Here is a 20,839-nt window from a genome sequence, read left to right on the forward strand (position 1 = left end):
AAAAGACAGCAGCGATAGAAGGGATACAAAGGACAAAAAGTAATGGAGATGGAACAGATTAACTGTGAATAAAGGCTGAACAGAAAGGGCTGTTCAGCTTAAGGAGAGCTGATTGAGAAGGGGGCATGAGATATGTTTATACAATTATGAGGGAGCAAAACAGAGAAATGTGCACTCTTTCAAATACTAGGAATATACTAGTTTAAGATTTTGCAAACAAGCCCAGTCTTGACTTTTAATTGCAGCCTTTCAAATCTAGATTATTTTCAATTGGGACACTTCAGCCAGGACTATACTTTTCAGATCCTACATAGTGCTCTTTTTAAAGCTCAAGAACTGTGTGGGGGGGGGGGAGATGCTGGAGCTGGGTTAGGGTTTGGGAAGAGCAGTTGAGAAGCTGGCTAACTGCGGGGAGTGTTAGGGAAAGAAGAGAAACTGTCCACTTCAGGTTTAAAGGGGAAGAGAAGCTGGCCAACTAGGGGAGGGAGGAGTTAGAGGGGAAGGGGAAATGCTGGCAACCTTGGGAAGGGAAGATACTGACCAATAGAGGGGGGGAAGTGATGGGGTTTTGAGATTCCTTGGGGGGGGGGAGGGGGGTGAAGAATGGGCACACAGCTGAAGGTTCACCTAAGGTGTCCAATACCCTTGGGCCAACCCTGCCTAAAGATATTTCTTATGTTTTTACTGAGCCACCTAGGATTTAATGAAATACTGGAATATAAATTGGAATAAAATAAGGGATACTGCATGAAATAGGTAGCAGATTTAAAACAAATTGGGGAAATGTTTGGGTTTGGTTTGGGGTTTGTTTGTTTTTTTTTTGGGGGGGGGAGTTTACTCTGACATTTAAGCCAGAGAATTTGTTGCTGGAAGATGAGGATGAAATTAAGGCATCTGACATAACCGGGTTCTTAGAGTCCATAAATGGAAGAACCCTGGGAATGCCACTGCTTATCCCTGGGACCGAGCAACCGGAAATGGATGTACTTTTGGACCTGGTTGGATATGTCTTAGAAATCAAGATTGGCCACTGTTCGATGGACTGACAAAATAAGGCACATTTTAGTTTGTTTTATTTTAAGGGGAAATTCATCAACAGACGCTATCAATTATCGGTAATGCATTCTAAACACTAAGACACCCATAGACATATAATGAGCGTCTTAGCACTTAGTGCATGTTGATGATTTCCCTCCTTAGGTTATTTGAAGATATTCTTTAATCTTTAATTTGTTGTCCAGTTTTGCTAAACGAGATAATCAGTATTATAAATCCTATTAATACATGTAACGTATATCCTGATAGTGAGTAGATTTTGTTGCATTGTGTTAAAAGAATACATTTTATCACTAATGAAGAAACTCAAATCACTCCATACGTAGGAATGCTAAAACTCTGTACATGAATAAATAATGGAATGATAAACTTTTGGTGGACCAAATGGTAAAATGCAATCGAAAACTGGTCTGATAAAAATAACCCTTTTAAATAAATAATGAACAATTCCACTACAAAAAAAACCCCATTTCCTGCAACAATGAACTTTGGCTGTCTGTTTAAAACAGCATTTGTACTCTCTGGTTATGCATTTTAATGATTTGCACTGTATAATTGATGAATATCACTCAGGATCCTCTGTTAAGAGTATACAGGATGGCAGCACTGCTAAGGTCACCTCTGTAAATGTACAAGCCCATGAAGACTGAGATTTGTGAATCAATAGAACTCTTCTAATTGTTTCATTGTTATCTTCTATATTATGTTAGTGTTATATTGTGCTTAATGCCCAGCTCACTGACATAGGGCTAGATTCACAAAGCAAAAGATCATGTACCAATCGGTTTGCAACCCGATTTTACTCCGGCCCGATTCACTTACCTCTCTGCCGATCCGATTCCAATCCGCGCATGCAAAGTAGGCAGGGACGCGATTCACAAAACAAATTTTGTGAACCGACTGGGCTGGCCGATCAACTCAAGAAGCAACTGCTGGGGATTAGTTGCAAACGTCCTTTCCAACTCTCCAGCTCCATTGCCACCCTGCTCTCTGCCCTTCTCCTGCCTTTCAGCCCTCCCCTCGTCGTCCCGACTTTCCTCTTGCCCTGCTTTCAGCCTCGACTCGCCGCCCTGAATCCAAACTCCCCCTGCCCTCTGCCACCCCGAATCTCCTGCTCTCTGCCTCTTCACCGCAGTGCGAGCCCTTGTGTTTCAGCCTCGCTTTAAACCTGCGGGCTCGCACTGTAGAGAAGGCAGCAGAGAGCAGGAGAGTCAGGGACATTGAGTTGAAACAAGTTTGTAGACATGCAAACTAGCAATTCATGGCCTGCTGTATCCTGCAAACTGGGCACTAATGCACAGAATACCGCTCCCTGAGAAACGAACCACAAAACAGGGACACAGGAGGAGGAGCTTTCAAGACTTTTATATTTTCTTTATCTTCATGAAGTGAATGAAAAATAAAATTTGGATTCTTGATGATCTTATTTAACTATCATCTGTTTAAAAATAACTCATTACTTTTGCTGCTGCTGGGGATCGCCCTTCAAGGGAGTCCGCCCCCCCCCCCCCAAAAAAAGAAAAAAACAAAAACCCCAAAACAGAGCAGAAATGAACAAAAACGCATGCGCAGACTATCTACAGACTACTATGCGGTACAGGGAAAGCAGATGGTCTGCACTTGCGTTTGGATTGCACATTTGCAATCTGTGTTGGCAGATAGAGGCGTTCCTCCGACTGCCCCCCATTAGAATATTGCTGGTTTCTGAATCCATCAAACCTGCCCAGATTGGACACAGATCGGTCATGATCAGGCAGGTTAGTGAATTCAGGCTTCCTTGTTTGTTCCCAGGCATTGGGAATGTACATAAATCCTGACACTATGCCTGCAGTAACTTTTTCCTTTTAAAGTATTCATAATTCAGGGACTTTTACTAAACTCCAGTAAGAATTGGGCTTAGCGCTTCCTTACATGGGTCTTTCTGTGCACTAAGCCCATTTTTTGTACAGCCGTGATAAAGCCTATTTTGTAATTTTTTTTTGTACAGTATTTGTTTCATTTATGGGTGAAGAATGAGTGTGGGTGTGGTAACCAGTTAGTGAGTACACATTAGCATGTGCTGTTTACAACTTCCACACTCGTTCTCCACCCCTTATAAGCCCATTAAAAAAAAAAATTATTAAAAAAAAGATGCTCACTTAGGCCTAGATTCACTAAACTCACTGATCTGATTTGTGGGCGATTCGTGGCTGAGTCTTCCCGGGTGACCGATTCCCTACAAGTCATCATGCAAATTAATGCAATTGGAGGCACGCTCCACAGTGACCCCAGAGATCGCTGTAGAGCGATCCAGACGCATGTGCAGACTATCTTCTTTGCCTATAGATGCAGTCCGCGCATGTACTTGCTCTCCGCACAAGCGAGGTCAAAACAAGGGGGGGAGCTTTAATGGAACAGAACACGCTTTAGCAAGAGCTAAATGGAACAGAACACACTTTTGACCCGTGGGTTAAAACCACGGGCTCACCCTGCAGGGCAGGGTGGCAAAGAGAAGGAGAGTCAGCAGGGACCGAGCGGCAGAGAGCAGGAGAGTCGGCAGAGCTTGCCTTGTGCTTTTTGCACAATGGAGATGTGTTTAAAATGTTTTATTTTTGTTTTGATATTGGGCTTGCAGGGTTGGGATTTCAGGGCGGCAGAGAGCAGGACAGTCAGCAAGGACGTGAGCAACTGGTCCTCAGCAGTCGCTTCTTTTTGGATCAGCCAGCCCAATTGGTGTTTCTTCTTCTGATTAGTGAATCACTGCCTTCCTACTTATGCATGCCATTTCCCCTCATTTGCATGTGCAGATCGGATCGGGCAAAAGGTTAGTGAATTGGGTCGGGACACGATCGGTGAGCTTAGTGAATCTAGTCCTTAGCACACAAATTGCCAAAATTAATGTAGGATGCTTTAGCATATCCTTTGTTAGGCCATTTTTAATGTGTTAGGCCTAAAGCAGCTTAATTTAAAAAAAAAAAAAAAAAAACAACAACCCAAAAAAACCCTTTTTTAAAAAAAAATAAAACAAAATGCAGGGCAGTTATGGTTAAGTTTTTAGTTGAGATTTTCAGCAGGAAATATCTTATTTTTCCATTAAGAGCAATTGGCAAGTGAAATCATAAGAGCATTTTCTGAAAGACTTAATAGTTCTTTTAGTGCACAAAGTCCCCCTTTTATCAAGTCACATTAGGGGTTTTATCGCCGGCCGCTGCAGTAAAAGCTCCGATGCTCATAGAATTGCTGTGAGCATTGGAACTTTTACCACAGCGGCAAGCGATAACCCTAACACAGCTTGATAAAAGAGGACCATAGTTTGTAGCTGCTAAATTTAAAGGGGAACAGGGCATGCTTTTTATTTTCCTTTTTTGAAAACTGACCACAATGTATGCAAGCTATGTCCACGAGGTTTGGGTGACACTGATTATAACATAGACCTGGAGACAGAGATATTTAATATGCATTTAGTATTTATTTTTAACAAAAAGTTGAATTTCATTTGGAGTTGGATCCTCTCAGTGGAATATGTGGGCATTACAAGATACTTTTTGTAATTGAGGATAATGCTGGAAAGTTATCCAGAGCAACTGTACTAGAAATGGAAACTTTGTAAGAACAGGTATAAGACAGAGGCTGCCAGTGCAAGATTTTCCCTATACTTTTACAGTAATATGTTGCATCTCTGCTCTGCTGGGATCATTTACAGGGGCAAGAGGTTAGGTGAGTCTCTCATGCCTTACATCAATCATACCAATGAATAGTACATCGACAGTAATAGCCAAGGAATGTCTACTTATTCACTAGGAACTTCCTGACAGTATAAGAAGTGCTTGTGCTCTGAAAACTGTGCCTTGGGGTCCCTGACTAGAACAGGATAAAGCAAAAGTACTTACCTGTAACAGATTCTCTCCAAGGACAGCAGGCATATATTCTCACATATGAGTTATGTCATCCACAGAACCCAGTATGGACACTGCCAAGTGCACTGTCACTTTAAATCCTTAGGTGGTGCCCATACAGATTGCCGGTGCCTTCTTGCCCAATATTAGTTTGTGGGACCATCAATTCAGTAACAAAGCTAAGAAGCCAAGTAGGAGAGGTGGGCAAGTTATGAGACTATATGCCTACTGTCCTTGGAGCACATGTGCTACAGGGTAAGTCTCTTTGCTTTCTCTGAGGGCAAGCAGGTGATATATACTCGCATATGGGTCTCCCAAGCTTCCTGAATCATGTCTGGAAAAGGTTAAATATACATAGTAGATGACAGCAGATAAAGACCCGAATGGTCCATCCAGTCTGCCCAACCTGATTCAATTAAAATTTTTTTTTTTTTTTTTTTTTTCTTCTTAGCTATTTCTGGGCAAGAATCCAAAGCTTTACCCGGTACTGTGCTTGGGTTCCAACTGCCAAAATCTCTATTAAGACTTACTCCAGCCCATCTACACCCTCCCAGCCATTGAAGCCCTCCCCTGCCCATCCTCCACCAAACGGCCATACACAGACACAGACCGTGCAAGTCTGCCCAGTAACCGACCTAGTTCAATATTTAATATTATTTTCTGATTCTAAATCTTCTGTGTTCATCCCACGCTTCTTTGAACTCAGTCACAGTTTTACTCTCCACCACCTCTCTCGGGAGCGCATTCCAGGCATCCACTACCCTCTCCGTAAAGTAGAATTTCCTAACATTGCCCCTGAATCTATCACCCCTCAACCTCAAATTATGTCCTCTGGTTTTACCATTTTCCTTTCTCTGGAAAAGATTTTGTTCTACGTTAATACCCTTTAAGTATTTGAACGTCTGAATCATATCTCCCCTGTCTCTCCTTTCCTCTAGGGTATACATATTCAGGGCTTCCAGTCTCTCCTCATACGTCTTCTGGCGCAAGCCTCCTATCATTTTCGTCGCCCTCCTGGACCGCCTCAAGTCTTCTAACGTCTTTCGCCAGATACGGTCTCCAAAACTGAACACAATACTCCAAGTGGGGCCTCACCAATGACCTGTACAGGGGCATCAACACCTTCTTCCTTCTACTGACTACGCCTCTCTTTATACAGCCCAGCATCCTTCTGGCAGCAGCCACTGCCTTGTCACACTGTTTTTTCGCCTTTAGATCTTCGGACACTATCACCCCAAGGTCCCTCTCCCCGTCCGTGCATATCAGCTTCTCTCCTCCCAGCATATACGATTCCTTCCTATTATTAATAATCAAATACATTACTCTGCATTTCTTTGCATTGAATTTTAGTTGCCAGGCATTAGACCATTCCTCTAACTTTTGCAGATCCTTTTTCATGTTTTCCACTCCCTCTTCGGTGTCTACTCTGTTACAAATCTTGGTATCATCAGCAAAAAGGCACACTTTTCCTTCTAACCCTTCAGCAATGTCACTCACATACATATTGAACAGGATTGGCCCCAGCACCGAACCCTGAGGGACTCCACTAGTCACCTTTCCTTCCTTCGAGCGACTTCCATTAACCACCACCCTCTGGCGTCTGTCCGACAGCCAGTTTCTGACCCAGTTCACCACTTTGGGTCCTAACTTCAGCCCTTCAAGTTTGTTCAACAGCCTCCTATGAGGAACTGTATCAAAGGCTTTGCTGAAATCCAAGTAAATTACATCTAGCATATGTCCTCGATCCAGCTCTCTGGTCACCCAATCAAAAAATTCAATCCGGTTCGTTTGGCACGATTTACCTTTTGTAAAGCCATGTTGCCTCGGATCCTGTAACCCATTAGATTCAAGGAAGTACACTATCCTTTCTTTTAGCAACACTTCCATTATTTTTCCAACAACTGAAGTGAGGCTCACCGGCCTGTAGTTTCCTGCTTCATCCCTGTGACCACTTTTATGAATAGGGACCACATCCGCTCTCCTCCAATCCCCAGGAATCACTCCCGTCTCCAGAGATTTGTTGAACAAGTCTTTAATAGGACTCGCCAGAACCTCTCTGAGCTCCCTTAGTATCCTGGGATGGATCCCGTCTGGTCCCATCGCTTTGTCCACCTTCAGTTTTTCAAGTTGCTCATAAACACCCTCCTCCGTGAACGGCGCAGAATCTACTCCATTTTCTCGTGTAACTTTGCCAGACAATCTCGGTCCTTCTCCAGGATTTTCTTCTGTGAACACAGAACAGAAGTATTTGTTTAGCACATTTGCTTTCTCCTCATCACTCTCCACATATTTGTTCCCAGCATCTTTTAGCCTAGCAATTCCATTTTTTATCTTCCTCCTTTCACTAATATATCTGAAAAAATTTTTATCTCCCTTTTTTACATTTTTAGCCATTTGTTCTTCCGCCTGTGCCTTCGCCAAACATATCTCTCTCTTGGCTTCTTTCAGTTTCACCCTGTAGTCCTTTCTGCTCTCCTCTTCTTGGGGTTTTTTATATTTCATGAACGCCAACTCTTTCGCCTTTATTTTCTCAGCCACTAGGTTGGAGAACCATATCGGCTTCTTTTTTCTCTTGTTTTTATTGATTTTCTTCACATAAAGGTCCGTAGCCATTTTTATCGCTCCTTTCAGCTTAGACCACTGTCTTTCCACTTCTCTTATGTCCTCCCATCCTAACAGCTCTTTCTTCAGGTACTTTCCCATTGCATTAAAGTCCGTACGTTTGAAATCTAGGACTTTAAGTATCGTGCGGCTGCTCTCCACTTTAGCCGTTATATCAAACCAAACCGTTTGATGATCGCTACTACCCAGGTGAGCACCCACTCGAACATTAGAGATACTCTCTCCATTTGTGAGGACCAGATCCAATATCGCTTTTTCCCTTGTGGGTCCCGTCACCATTTGTCTGAGCAGAGCCTCTTGAAAGGCATCCACAATCTCCCTACTTCTTTCCGATTCCGCAGACGGAACATTCCAGTCCGCATCCGGCAGGTTGAAATCTCCCAACAGCAGAACCTCCTCTTTCCTTCCAAACTTTTGGATATCCACAATCAGATCCTTATCAATTTGCTGCGATTGAGTCGGAGGTCTGTAGACTACACCCACGTAGATAGAAGTTCTATCTTCTCTTTTCAGAGCAATCCATATCGCTTCTTCCTCTCCCCAGGTCCCTTGCATTTCGGTCGCTTGGATATTGATCTTTACATAGAGAGCTACTCCTCCACCTTTATGACCATCTCTGTCCTTCCTAAAAAGATTATATCCCGGTATGTTTGCATCCCATCCATGTGATTCACTGAACCATGTCTCTGTGATAGCAACAATATCTAGATCTGCCTCTAATATCAGGGCTTGCAGATCATGAACTTTGTTGCTTAGACTGCGAGCATTTGTGGTCATCGCTTTCCAGCTATTTTTCAGCGATAATCTCCTTTTTCGTATGGATTTTTGTGTCGTTTCCCTTTCCGTTGCAATACTAAGAAATGAGTTGCTGATATTGCTTATGTTGCAGCCTTTACTACTATCACATCTTTTCTTTTGCCGGGGGTGGTCTCTATAATTGTCCTTCATACAAACACCACCCCCACCTTCTAGTTTAAATGCCTAGAAAAATATTGTCTAAATTTCTCTGCAAGGTTTCTTTTTCCTGCTGTAGTAATATGCAGCCCATCAGTGCAATATAGCTTCTTCTCCTTCCATGTATTTCCCCATCCTCCTATGTACCTGAAGCCTTCTTGATGACATCAGGCTCAGCCATCTATTGAAGTCCTCTGTGTTTTTCACTCTTTGCTCTCCCTTTCCATATGCAGGCAGTATTTCAGAAAAAGCTAAAGTCTTTACAAAAGGTTTCACGCCCTCACCAAGCTCCCGAAAAGCTTTCTGTGCTGCAAGTGTGGAGTTGTTGGTCAGGTCATTTGTTCCCAGATGGATAACAACATCAGTGTTAAAATCCTTAGATTCTTCCTTAATTATAGTCAGTATTTGCCTTGAACTCCTGGTAGCTGAGGATCCTGGAAGACATTTCACTATTTTGGTCTCCTCGCCCTGTGTGCCTCTGATGATGGAATCCCCCAACAGTAATAGTTTTCTGTTTTTGGCTTTTTTATTTGTACTTAGGGTGCACTTGTTCTCTTGAGTTACCTTCATTGGTTCCAGTCCCACCTCCCTTCTGTTTTCCTGAGTATCGCAGTGCACTAGTGGAGCGAAGGAATTCTGTAGAGGTAATATTAGTGAAGGTGGATGTTTCTGTGTTACATGTCGCAGTCTTCCTGAGCCTACTGTGACCCATTTATTCCTGGGCTGTTTTATTCTTTGAGGTAGAGGTGGTAAGTTGGTATGATTTTGTGGAGTGATGGAAGCTGCTTTAATTGTATTCAATTCCTGTTTAAGTTTGCCGAGCTCCTCCTTAATACTGGCAAGTTGAAGACAGATGGGGCAAGCCTTAAGCCTCCAAATAGTATGTCTTGGAATTAAAGCACCACAGTGATTGCATAGAATAAAGGTCATCTTGATTGGTTGTGAAGTCCTGATTATATGGGTCTCTATATATGAATAGTGGTCCCTGGGGTTGGTGGGACTATAAGTCTTACCCTTATTCCTATGAAGGGAAAGTGAAAGAGGAAATAAGATTTAACAGAGGAAAGAGAAGGGTTTATTTTTTTGTGTTTTTTTTATATTTTTTTTAGTAAGAAACGGAGGAGAAGAGAAATTAAGCAGATATAATGCTGAAAACCAGTTAAAAGAGCAGAATATGAAATGCTGAGTAACTTAGCTTTTAGAAGTTCACAGGGCAGCCTTGTTTCAGCAATGTTGAATATACAGGAGTCTGGCAAAATCCAACAGGGTTGGAGGGAAAGTTGGCTTTAAGTAGAGAATAGATTCTGCAGAACTGCTTGTCCAAACCAACTCTTGTGGAGTTAAGCTCTAAACAATAGTGAGAGGTATACATATCAACCAAGGACCAACTTGCCGCTTTGCAAATATCCACATTCTGTTACATCTCCTCAGGAGTCCGTATATTAGGTGTTCAATCCAAACCTGTGAACCGGGTCTTGCAGAAGTGTGATACAGCTTTCAGCACCTCCCACATTGCCAGCGGAGTATAATGCCCCCTTCAGTTTTTTCCGTTTGCAAGCAAACAATGCAGAGGTGTTTCTGATCTGCTTTGGTTAATTTTTCTTTTTCTCTTCAAAAATTTGGTTCTCTGCCTGGAAAAGGACACAGATTCCAGGGGCCAGACTGCAGCTTCAGGTGGACCTGTGAAGCCAGCCATCTGTGTGCTACTTCAGGGCTTGGATTCTGTTCCCCAGGAGCCAGCTTGCCTTCTAAATTTTTCAGAGGCTTAAGCGCAGGCTGCAGGTGCCCTTGGGATATCAGGGTTCATGGCTGCATATTTACCATCCCGGTCATGCTTCAAGGTTTCATGAGAGTGGAGGTCTTGATCAGGGCAGTCTGACTGGTAGCCTGAAGATTTCAAGGTTTGGAGTGATTTGGAGAAGTTTGAGGCAGAAAAAAATCCTTTCCATTCATGCAATGTCTATGCTTTATTAAACGAGTCTTCAAAAGTCTACAGATCTGTTCTACATAGATTTTCTTACATGAGCAAGCAAGTGCATAAACCACACTCTGACTCACAAGTCACAGATTTCAAACCAAACTTCTATTGAGAAACTGGATCAAACAGAGGCTGAAAATTACAGACCAGTGAGTCTCACATCAATAGTGAGTAAACTCATGGAGACATTGATTAAAAACAGATTGGACACTATTCTGGCGACGAAAGATTAAGGGATCCCCCACCAGCATGGCTTTACGAAGGGAAGGTCTTGTCAATCCAATCTGATAATCTTCTTTGACTGGGTAACAAAAAAACTGGACAGGGAGAGTCCCTGGACATCATGTATTTAGACTTCAGTAAGGCTTTTGATAGTGTCCCACACCGTAGATTATTGAACAAAATGAACACGATAGGACTAGGAGAAACACTGGCAGCATGGGTAGAAGACTGGCTTAGCAGCAGGCGTCAAAGGGTAATGGTAAACGGTATTCCATCAAAAACGTCGAGAGTGACCAGTGGAGTGCCACAGGGATTGGTCTTGGGCCCGATGCTATTTAATATCTTTGTAAGGGATCTAACTCAGGGACTTTGAGGCAAAATTACATTATTTGCCGATGACGCTAAACTATGCAACATTGTGGGCAAGGCAACAGAACCTGACAGCGCAACCAGGCCCAACACTATGGAGCAGGTCCTACTTTTACTAGAACAATGGTCCAGTACTTGGCAACTAAATTTTAATGCCAAAAAATGTAAGGTAATGCATCTTGGTAGTGGAAATCCATGCAGAACATACACCTTGAATGGGGAGAACTTAACAAGAACTGTTGCAGAAAGGGACTTGGGAGTAATCATCCGGGAGGATATGAAAGCTGCCAATCTGGTGGAGAAAGCTTCAGCCAAGGCTAGACAAATGCTGGGTTGCATCAGAAGGAGCTTTATCAGCTGAAAGCCTGAAGTCATACTGCCGTTATAATGATCACCTGGAGTACTGTGTCCAGTTTTGGAGACCACACTATCAAAAGGATGTGAAGAGAATGGAGTCTCCAGAGAATGGCCACTAGGATGGTCTCGGGACTTAAAGATCTCCCATATGAAAAACGCTTATACTATCTCGAAGAGCGCAGAGAAAGGGGGGACATGATAGAAACATTCAAATATATCACGGGCCGCATTGAAGTGGAGGAAGAAATCTTTTTTCTTACGGGTCCCACAGCAACAAGAGGACATCTGCTAAAACTTAAGGGGGGAAGATTTCATGGTAACACCAGGAAATACTTCTTCACCGAAAGAGTGATTGATCGATGGAATGGTCTTCCACGCCAGGTAGTCGAGGCCAGTAACCTGCTCGACTTCAAGAGACAATGGGACAAACAGGTGGGGTTGCTGCAAAGTTATACTTAAAAGATGGATTCTCAAAGGAGGAAGGGTTCTTGAGTGGGCAGACTTGTTGGACCGCTGGCTCTTTTCTGCCGTCATACTCTAAACAGGGGAAAAAAATTAAATGTGGACACTAGATACTTATTTTCTTGATCAAGTAGAAGAGAGTGGGTTTTTTGATATGTGTATGATTTATTATCATTCTATCGTGGAAGTATATTTCTTTCAGAGGTAATTGAAGCGCATCTTAGTAAAAGGAGCCCTTAGTGAATAATAGATTCCTAGTTTCCTATTCAAAAGTTATGAAACTTAAGAATCTTTATCACATTTCTCCTCTGTTTATTTTCAAGCTTAAGAGTCCTAGCTAGCTTTCTATGCCTCCTGTCCTATGGAAGTTGTTCCAGGCTTTTAAAATCCTTCTCTGCAGTAGGATAAATGCCAAAGATATACTGTAACTCTTCAGTATAAGGCAAGATATAAGCAATGTACAGTCCCACAAAACCAAGCAATATTTGTCCCTCTAAAATTAAAAAAAAAAAAATCCACCCTCCTCCCCCAGAATGATAAGGCACCGGTGGCAAAGCACTACAAGCAGGATGTCCCCATTGAGAGTGCAAAGGGAACCTGCCAGGCCTCATGAGGATGTGACCTGCCTACTGTCCTCCAGCCAAGTAATGTAATTGGCCCAGATCTTACCAAACTGGGATAATATATTCCTTTTCAAGGCAGCTTAGACATCAAATAAATATGTTGAAGTTTCTGCAAGAACTCTGGGAACCCAGGTAGAACAGGTTGCTTCTAGGAAGCTGCCAGAACAAGGTGATCAGCAGTAATCATCAAATGTACCAGATGTCGTCGAGGGGTTGGCAAATGCATGGGACCAATATTTAGGAGACAACTCATGTCTTGTTGAAGGGGAATCTGCAATATCTGAGACAGGAAAGTTATAATGCGATCCCAAAAAACCTGATCCTTCAGACAATCCCACCAAATATGTAATGTAATGTAATTTATTTCTTATATACCGCTACATCCGTTAGGTTCTAAGCGGTTTGAAGAAAATATGCTGAAAGATGCCCAATTGATCACAGGCCCAGAGAGCAGATCCCAAGCCAAACATGGTGAAGAGGCAGTGCGGGGTATAATATCACTGCTAGAACATTTTATAGCCATTCTTCACCATGTGGCTAGTGATCAAGACCCTCAACAAGGACTGTAATCATTTCTCTCAACTTTTAGGTTCAAAATGTATGCCCAAAAGATCTTCCAACCAAAGCTGATACTTAGTAGGTGCAGGATCTTGAAGCAACAAAGCTGTGTAAAATCTCAAAATATTACCCACTCTCACCTAGGTGGGTCACCTCAAGACATAACTCTGATTGATTGAACATGCCGCTTAATAAAGTCATCCACCTGATGGTAGCAAGAGAGATCTTTCAGGGCCATGCAATATTTATCTCCCAATTCCCCAAAAGTTCTCAGCTCCCCATCCCCAAATATCTGATCTAAAGTACATAAGCCTCTAGTGACCCAGGCATGAAAAACTGGGTCCACCAGTCCAGGTTCAAAATTAGGTGCATACTGAATAAAGGATGCTATAAAATAAGTCCTATGGTTGATTTAGAACAGAACACAATGTTCAACAAATAGACATAATATAATATACGTTTTGGAAAAGTCCCAATTTCTATTGTGTTATAAATGGACAATTCTATTGCATGTTAAGCTGGAGGTTTTAGAGAACCTTTTATAATAACTTCACAGGTGATAACAATATTATATATTCACTGTATAGGAATAGAGAAAGTGATAAGGCAAGCTGGCAGACCCATACTTTAGCAGAACTAATTAGGAAGTGTTACCTCAGAAAATAGTAATAGGATAGCAGGTAATGGTCCACCTCACCATATGACTAAATGGCCAGTTTTTCCAGTAGAATGAGATGAGTAGTGGACTACCCCAGGAATCTGTATAGAGACAGTTTTACAGTTTATTAAATTTCATATACCACCAAGCCAGTACTTAAGAGTACCTAATTATTATTCAATGTATGGTAATCTGCTTTGGATTAATCTCTTCAAGAAAAAAGGTGGTTAATAAATCCCCAAAAAATAAAATGTAAATTTAGGTGGTTAACAATGAAAATACAATAAAACAAATCTTGAGGTAGGGCAGATCTAATTCATACATAACCTAAACAAGTAGAAATAATTTTTAAAAATCCTATTATATTTCATTATTCTGCATACCCAGGTATACCAGTATACTTTCCACTTTTCCTCAGCCTGTGATCTGATTGCCAATTTTATTTTTTTTTTAAATGTTTTTTTAATCATTTGAATTTTTTTTCAAACCCATTTCTGCTTGGATATCTTTAGGCAGACCATTCCACACATGGAGTGATCCATGGAAAAGCGCACAGGAGTGATCCATGGAAAAGCATTTGTACGTGTAGATTCCGACAGCACTAGTGACTAATGGCAGGCATTCTATGATCTTGTAAAGATCTCAGTACTCTTGATGGGTGTGTATGGAATAGCGAGATTGGTTAAATAAACAGGAATATGTTCATAATATGCTCTAATGATTTTAAAGCAAACTCTATAATATGTAGGTAACCAGTGAAAGTGCAGAAAAGGTGGAGTAATATGGTCAAACTGCCTTCCATTACCCAGAATTCTCAGAGCAGTGTTTTAGATTGTCTGCAAATAACAATAGAAACCATGTTCCCGTAGGCTAACCTAGAAGCAAAAAATGCATGAACCAATGTATGTAAAACAGTCTAATTAAAATAATGTTTAATAAATCATAGTTGTCGTAAGATACAAAACCATCTTTTTGATAAAGCTCAATTCTCAGAAAAAGACCATTTATAATAAAAACAAAAAATAATCCCTACAGTGAAAACAGAATTGGGATGGGTTTACCAAAAAGAATAGGAGAATGAGTTTCTGGATGATGGATGATCTTCCTGTCCTATTATCCAGATGTTTGCTCAACATTTAAGACTAATTTCCTTGACAGAACTCTTGCTTTCCAAGCAAGTCAACAGAACGGTTGGCTAGGTAACATCATTAAGCACTCCTCATCCTATCTTAACTTCAGAAAACTAGTTAAAACCAACCTGTTTAGCCGATTTGTAACCAAGAACTCTTAAAGCCTTATCCCTGTATTCTACTTACATGCACTCGATGTCCCTACATTGTGACTTTTACTCTCTCTCTCTCTCTCCCTCCCTACAAATATTCATATCCAGTGGTGCCTCACACAACGAACTTAATTGGTTCCAGGAGCAAGTTTGTTATGCGAAAAGTTCGTTATGTGAAACGCGTTTTCCCATAACAATACATGTTAAAAAAAATAATTCGTTCTGTAGCATAAAATATGCTAAGATGACATAAAAAAAGATAAATTTATCTTGTTAGAGCTGGTGTTAGACACAACTGGGGACTGCAAAGTCCAGGCAGAGGCTTACGGCTCTCTTTGACCAGGGGGGACAGTTGCCCTAGTTGCACTACCCTAACCCTATTCCTGCTATGTGTGACTTTGGTATTCTGTTAGCATGATATTTCTGTGTAGCATTCTATAATAATTTGGCTTATTCAATTTTCTTGATAGTAGAGGGGATATATGTGAAGGGGAGGGGAGACAGGGGTTTTGTTGATCCTTGCTGTGTATTATAATCACCCCCCACATACTCCCCAGTACCTTTTTAATCATCCCCCCTCGGTACCTTTTTTAATTCCTCCCATCTTTCCCAGCCAGTGGCGTACAGGCCAGAAGCGCAGAGATCAGGAGCAATTCCTCTGCACGCCTGTGTGGGCCCATGCCGATCTCCGAATGGCTGCAGTTAGTTCTTGTGAGTCCCGCGAGAGCTGACTGCAGCCATTCAGAGATCAGCGCAGGCTGGCTGGGAAATTTGCTAGACCACCAGTTACGAGTGAGCGGGTGAGATTAAAGTTGCAGCAGTGGTGGCTTTTTTAAAAAAATATGTGGCGGCGGGGGGAGGTTTAAAAATATGCGGTGGCGGCAGAGGCTTAAAAATATGCAGCAGCGGCGGCAGGGGGTTTTAAAATATGTAGCACCACTGCACAGGGAGCCAGGCGGAGAGAGGGCAGTTAAGCGCAGTGCCTGCGCGGAAGGATGCAGCTCGGGCGACTTCGTTGTGTGAAACGAAGTTCGTTGTGGGAAGCAAGACCTGAAGTTCGTTGTGCGCAGCGTTCGCTGTGCGAGGCGTCCGTTATGCGAGGCACCACTGTATTCAAAGACTTCATTGTAATTTTTCGCTGACTGTCCAACTCTTCTTATTGTAAACCGCCTCGAACTACTATGGCTTTGGCAGTATATAAAAATAAAATTATTATTATTATTAATTTACATTTCTAAAGCCATGTTGCAATAGATTCTAAACACATTTGCAAATTTATAAAATCGAAAGTTGCTGAAGATACTTTAGTAACTAGAAGAGTGTTGTCTTCATAACCATAAACTTGAATGCCAAAACTCTGAATAATTGTAATTATGGGACTTGAAAAGTAAAGGAAATAGTGAAGGGCCTTGAAGAACTCCATAGGTCTGTCTGTTTCACATATTCGTAAATGATGTGGGAAAGGGAGTAGTGAGTGAGGTGATCAGATTTGCAATGTTAAAACACAGACTGTGAGGAACTGCAGAAAACTTTGTCAAATAGGGAAACTGGGCATCTGTATGGACAGTAGCAGAATGATGCACATAGAAAAGAGAACCTAACTATAGGCACAAAGGCCCCGAATCTGTAAAAGACACAGTTAGATGCCTAGATGAGTGCACGTAGCTGAACTAGGCATCTAACTTATTTTTTTTAATTGGCATTGATAATTGAAAATACCATTACAAACCAATTAAATGATGATTTAAAAAAAAATCTAATTAGCTGATAGGTGCCTACACAGAGGTGCCTACTGGCAATTAGGCATGATTTGGGGCAGAGTTTGGACATGGATTCAGTTAGGCACATACATTTGTCTAAGGGCACAACTTGATTGTACATATGTGTATAGACTTATACATGTACAATCAACTTTTTAGGTACCCTGATAAAATGAATGGATGCAAACAAATGCACATCTCTAATGGGTATTATTTGCAATATATACGTTTTTGAGATTTGTAATGGTACTCATTATAGAAAATACAGAGGAAAAGAGTACAGACAACTCTGGGTTTCAGTAGAAAACTATTCCTCCAAGAAGCACTGCTGCTTGTTTTAGACAGTAGTGGTATAATCAGGAATCTGGTGGGATGGAAGAACAGTAAGGAAAAAACACTGGTTATGTGCCCCAGGGTGGATTAATTTTGCTGACGGTATATTAACTAAAATCATCAGTACAGGGGACAGCTGAGTGGTAGACAAAGGATTTGCACTTACTAGGCAAGAATGAGATTGAGGTGAAGAGTGTGAAAGGAAGTGTCACTTAGGGCTAGATTCACTAACAATAGCGACTCAATCGCTGTTGGCCGATTCTCTGGCTGATTTTCAAACAGCGATTGATTCACTATTAAATTTGCATGCAAATGATTTGCACGGAGGTGCAAACCCACCAACTCAATCGCTCAGTGAACAATTGAGACCTGCGCAGAGCCCTAACAGTAGTGACGGGGGAAGCAGCAAAAAATAATTTAAAAAACCCAGTTACCGAATAGGAAAAGTAGGTAATGAGATGGTTAAATATAGGTTTCTAAACCAATTTCTTAAATGCTAATAATCAGTAGAACCTGCTGATAAAAAATTACTACTCCATCAACCAATCAGCTTTTGAGCAACTCTATGTAGTTGTACAGAAAATCCCCATCAAAATTTTTTTATAATAAATTGTGATGAAACTATAATAAACATGGGAGGTGAGCGTATCATAATGTAAAAAAGGGTCAGTTCATAGGACCTCTTATGATTTAGATATTTCATTTGAGAGAGGCAGCGCAATTTAAATTCCCACACACAGAGGAGTCATACTTTACATCGACACTGGTTGTGACAAACAGCCATTTTGAGATAAGTGTTGCCTTTCTGTTAAATAATGTTTTTCCACACAAGGGATTAAAGGTAGGGTAGAGGGGGAGGGGTGAGCCTATGTGATTATGCAATGAGGACACAGGATGTGGACTTGGAATGATATATAAATTATAACTGATCCCATTTTTACATTATGATACGCTCAACTCCCATGTTTATTATAGTTTCATCACAATTTATTATAAAAAAATTTTGATGGGGATTTTCTGTACATAGAGTTGCTCAAAAACTGATTTTTTTAAGTTGATGCAATATTAATTTTTGATCAACAGGTTCCAGCGATTATTAGCATTTAAGAAATTGGTTTAGAAACCTACATTTAAACATCTCATTATTCACTTTTCCTATTCAGTTTTCGTTAAGGGTATGATGTTGTTTTGAGGCCTGTATTCTGGTGGTAACACAGTTACCGATAGGTCTACGGCAATCGGTTTTTAATATTGGTAAAACCTGATGCTAAATAGCCAAGCAATGTATGTGAATCAGTCGTTTGGCTTTTTTGCATGAGGTTTTACTGATTTGCATGGCTGGATTGGAAAATGGGCAATCAGGGGGAAAAACATGCAGTGGGCTGTTTTGGGAATTGTCGGTTAGCAGCGATCATTGTGAAAAAACAGGTTTAGCTGACTTTAGTGAAAGATGTGTCTAAACCTACTCAGCTTTGTAGGAAGGTATTTCTTCAACTAAAGTCAAAAGTGCCTCTTTTTTTTTTTTTTCTATAGTCTTTGAGAATAATAAATATACACTCCTCCCTCAATATTCGTGGGGGTTAGGGGGCAGAGTTGGCCCGTGAATATTGAAAATTTGCAAAGAACTTTTAGGCTGACTCTGACCCACCCCCCACCTCCCTCCTGCCTTCCCCCCGGCATCCCAGACCTTATCTGGTGGTCTAGAAGTCTTTTGGGGCAGGAGCAATCTTCCTGCACTCCTGCCTGTGCAGATCACTCATCCAAAATGGCTGCCGTGAGTTCCCATAGTCTCGAGACTACGATAGGCATTCACAGCAGCCATTTTGGATGAGTGATCAGCACGGGGCAGGAGCGTTGGAAGATCACTCCTGTCCCGAAAAACCGCTAGACCACCAGGTAAGGTCCGGGGAGGTCCAGGTAGGGGTGATTCTGGTTTTAGGAAATCGTGAATAATTGAAATCGCAAGAGCTAAAACTGCAAATCGGGAGTGAGAAGTGTATGTGTTTGGATCCTTTGCAGCTTAAGAATTTCCTCATTGGGAAACCAGTGAAGGAGAAATCAGACTGCAAGTGATGTGTCTTTTAAATTTTTTTTCTTTTGAGGAAGGATAAAAAAGTTCAGTTTTATGATTGACCTGACTTAGATTTTTTTTTTCCTTTATATTTTACCTTTACTGTTTGTTCCTAGCAGTGTACTGGTAGATATCTCCCATTACATGGATTTGAAATGAGCATTTGTTTCTTTTGGATTTGTAAGAAGGATATTTCATGTAATTGTATGTCAAGTTATATAATCTTACAGAAATTTTGCTAATAAAAAAATTGAAAAAGTAAGTTTGAAAAGGTGAAATGACAATAGGCTCCAAAGTACAATTAAATCAGGGGTGTCCAATGTCGGTCCTCGAGGGCCGCAATCCAGTCGGGTTTTCAGGATTTCCCCAATGAATATGCATGAGATCTATTAGCATACAATGAAAGCAGTGCATGCAAATAGACCTCATGTATATTCATTGGGGAAATCCTGAAAATCCGACTGGACTGCGGCCCTCGAGGACCGACATTGGACACCCCTGAATTAAATCCTTTCCAAATCATTGTTATCCAGTCAACGAGCGCATATTTTTGATGTCCTTTCTATAATTTTTATGGATTGGCACTGCAGATTTTTTAGTAGATTTCCTGCAGTGATGTGCAATAGAGAATGACATGGGGAACAAATTTATCACCATTCCCGTCCCTATGAGCTTATCCCTGCCCTGTCCCCACGAGCTCAGTCCCCACCCTGCAAACTGTCAGATCCCACCCGCACAAGCCTCGAATAGTTACGATTTTATACTGAACTTATTTTCTTAAAGTATAAAAAGAGACTATTCTGTTCAATTGTCATTTTATAAACACAAATAATACAGAGCAAGGATCAACAAAACCCGTCTCCCCTCCCTTTCACAAATATCCTCTTCACTATTGTGAAAACTGAACAAACCAAATTACTACAGAATGCTACATAGAAAAATCAAGCTTCAGTCACACATGGCAGGAATAGTGTTAGGGGAGAGCAACTAGGGCAACTGCCCCCTGGTCAGAGAGAGAGCCCTAAGCCAGCTGGAAGCTAAAGAAGCATAGCTTGAGCTTTGCGGCCCCCAGTTATGTCTAATACCAGCTCTAGCAGGATACATATTTCAAATCTGAAATATTCTAATCACAAAATATAAAATAATTTTTTTTTTCCTACCTTTTGTTGTCTGGTAATTTTATTCTTCAAATCACATTGGTCTCAGGCTTTGGTTTCCTTCTGTCTTCATCATGGCATAGCTGGCTCCTGAAGGTAAAATAGGCCCAAGAGGAGCTGGTGAGGGGATGCCGAGTGTGACACGGGCACAATTTTTTTTTACCACAGGAGCAAGACTTTTCACCGCTTCCACGGGGCAGTGAAAGGTCTTGTCCCCATTACTGCAGATTTACTGCGGTGACCACAGTGTACCGCGGTAAATGATCCCCGTGTCATTATCTAATGTGCAATATATAGACAGAAAAGGACTCTCTTGTTTTTTTGCTTAGTATTTTTTTTCTCCACTAGGATTTTGTGGATAAAACAGCACCTGCTTAGTTATATTAAAATGGAGAGGTTATAGCATTCTACAGCAATATATTTAATTTAACTGAAATAAACCTATAGGTTTCATTCATTTCAAATACATTTTCTGTACATCACTTGACTAACAGTATAGAGG

General features: G+C 41.3%; 1 protein-coding gene across 5 annotated transcripts in view; it reads left to right on the forward strand.

Annotated features, from left to right (window-relative positions):
* CSNK1G1 (casein kinase 1 gamma 1) overlaps window positions 1-20,839 on the forward strand; it is a 255,154-nt gene that overhangs the window by 200,136 nt on the left and 34,179 nt on the right. The gene's annotated exons all lie outside the window — the stretch shown is intronic.

Source organism: Geotrypetes seraphini, chromosome 14 (assembly GCF_902459505.1).
Source record: "Geotrypetes seraphini chromosome 14, aGeoSer1.1, whole genome shotgun sequence".
In the NCBI taxonomy this organism is placed as follows: Eukaryota; Metazoa; Chordata; class Amphibia; order Gymnophiona; family Dermophiidae; genus Geotrypetes; species Geotrypetes seraphini.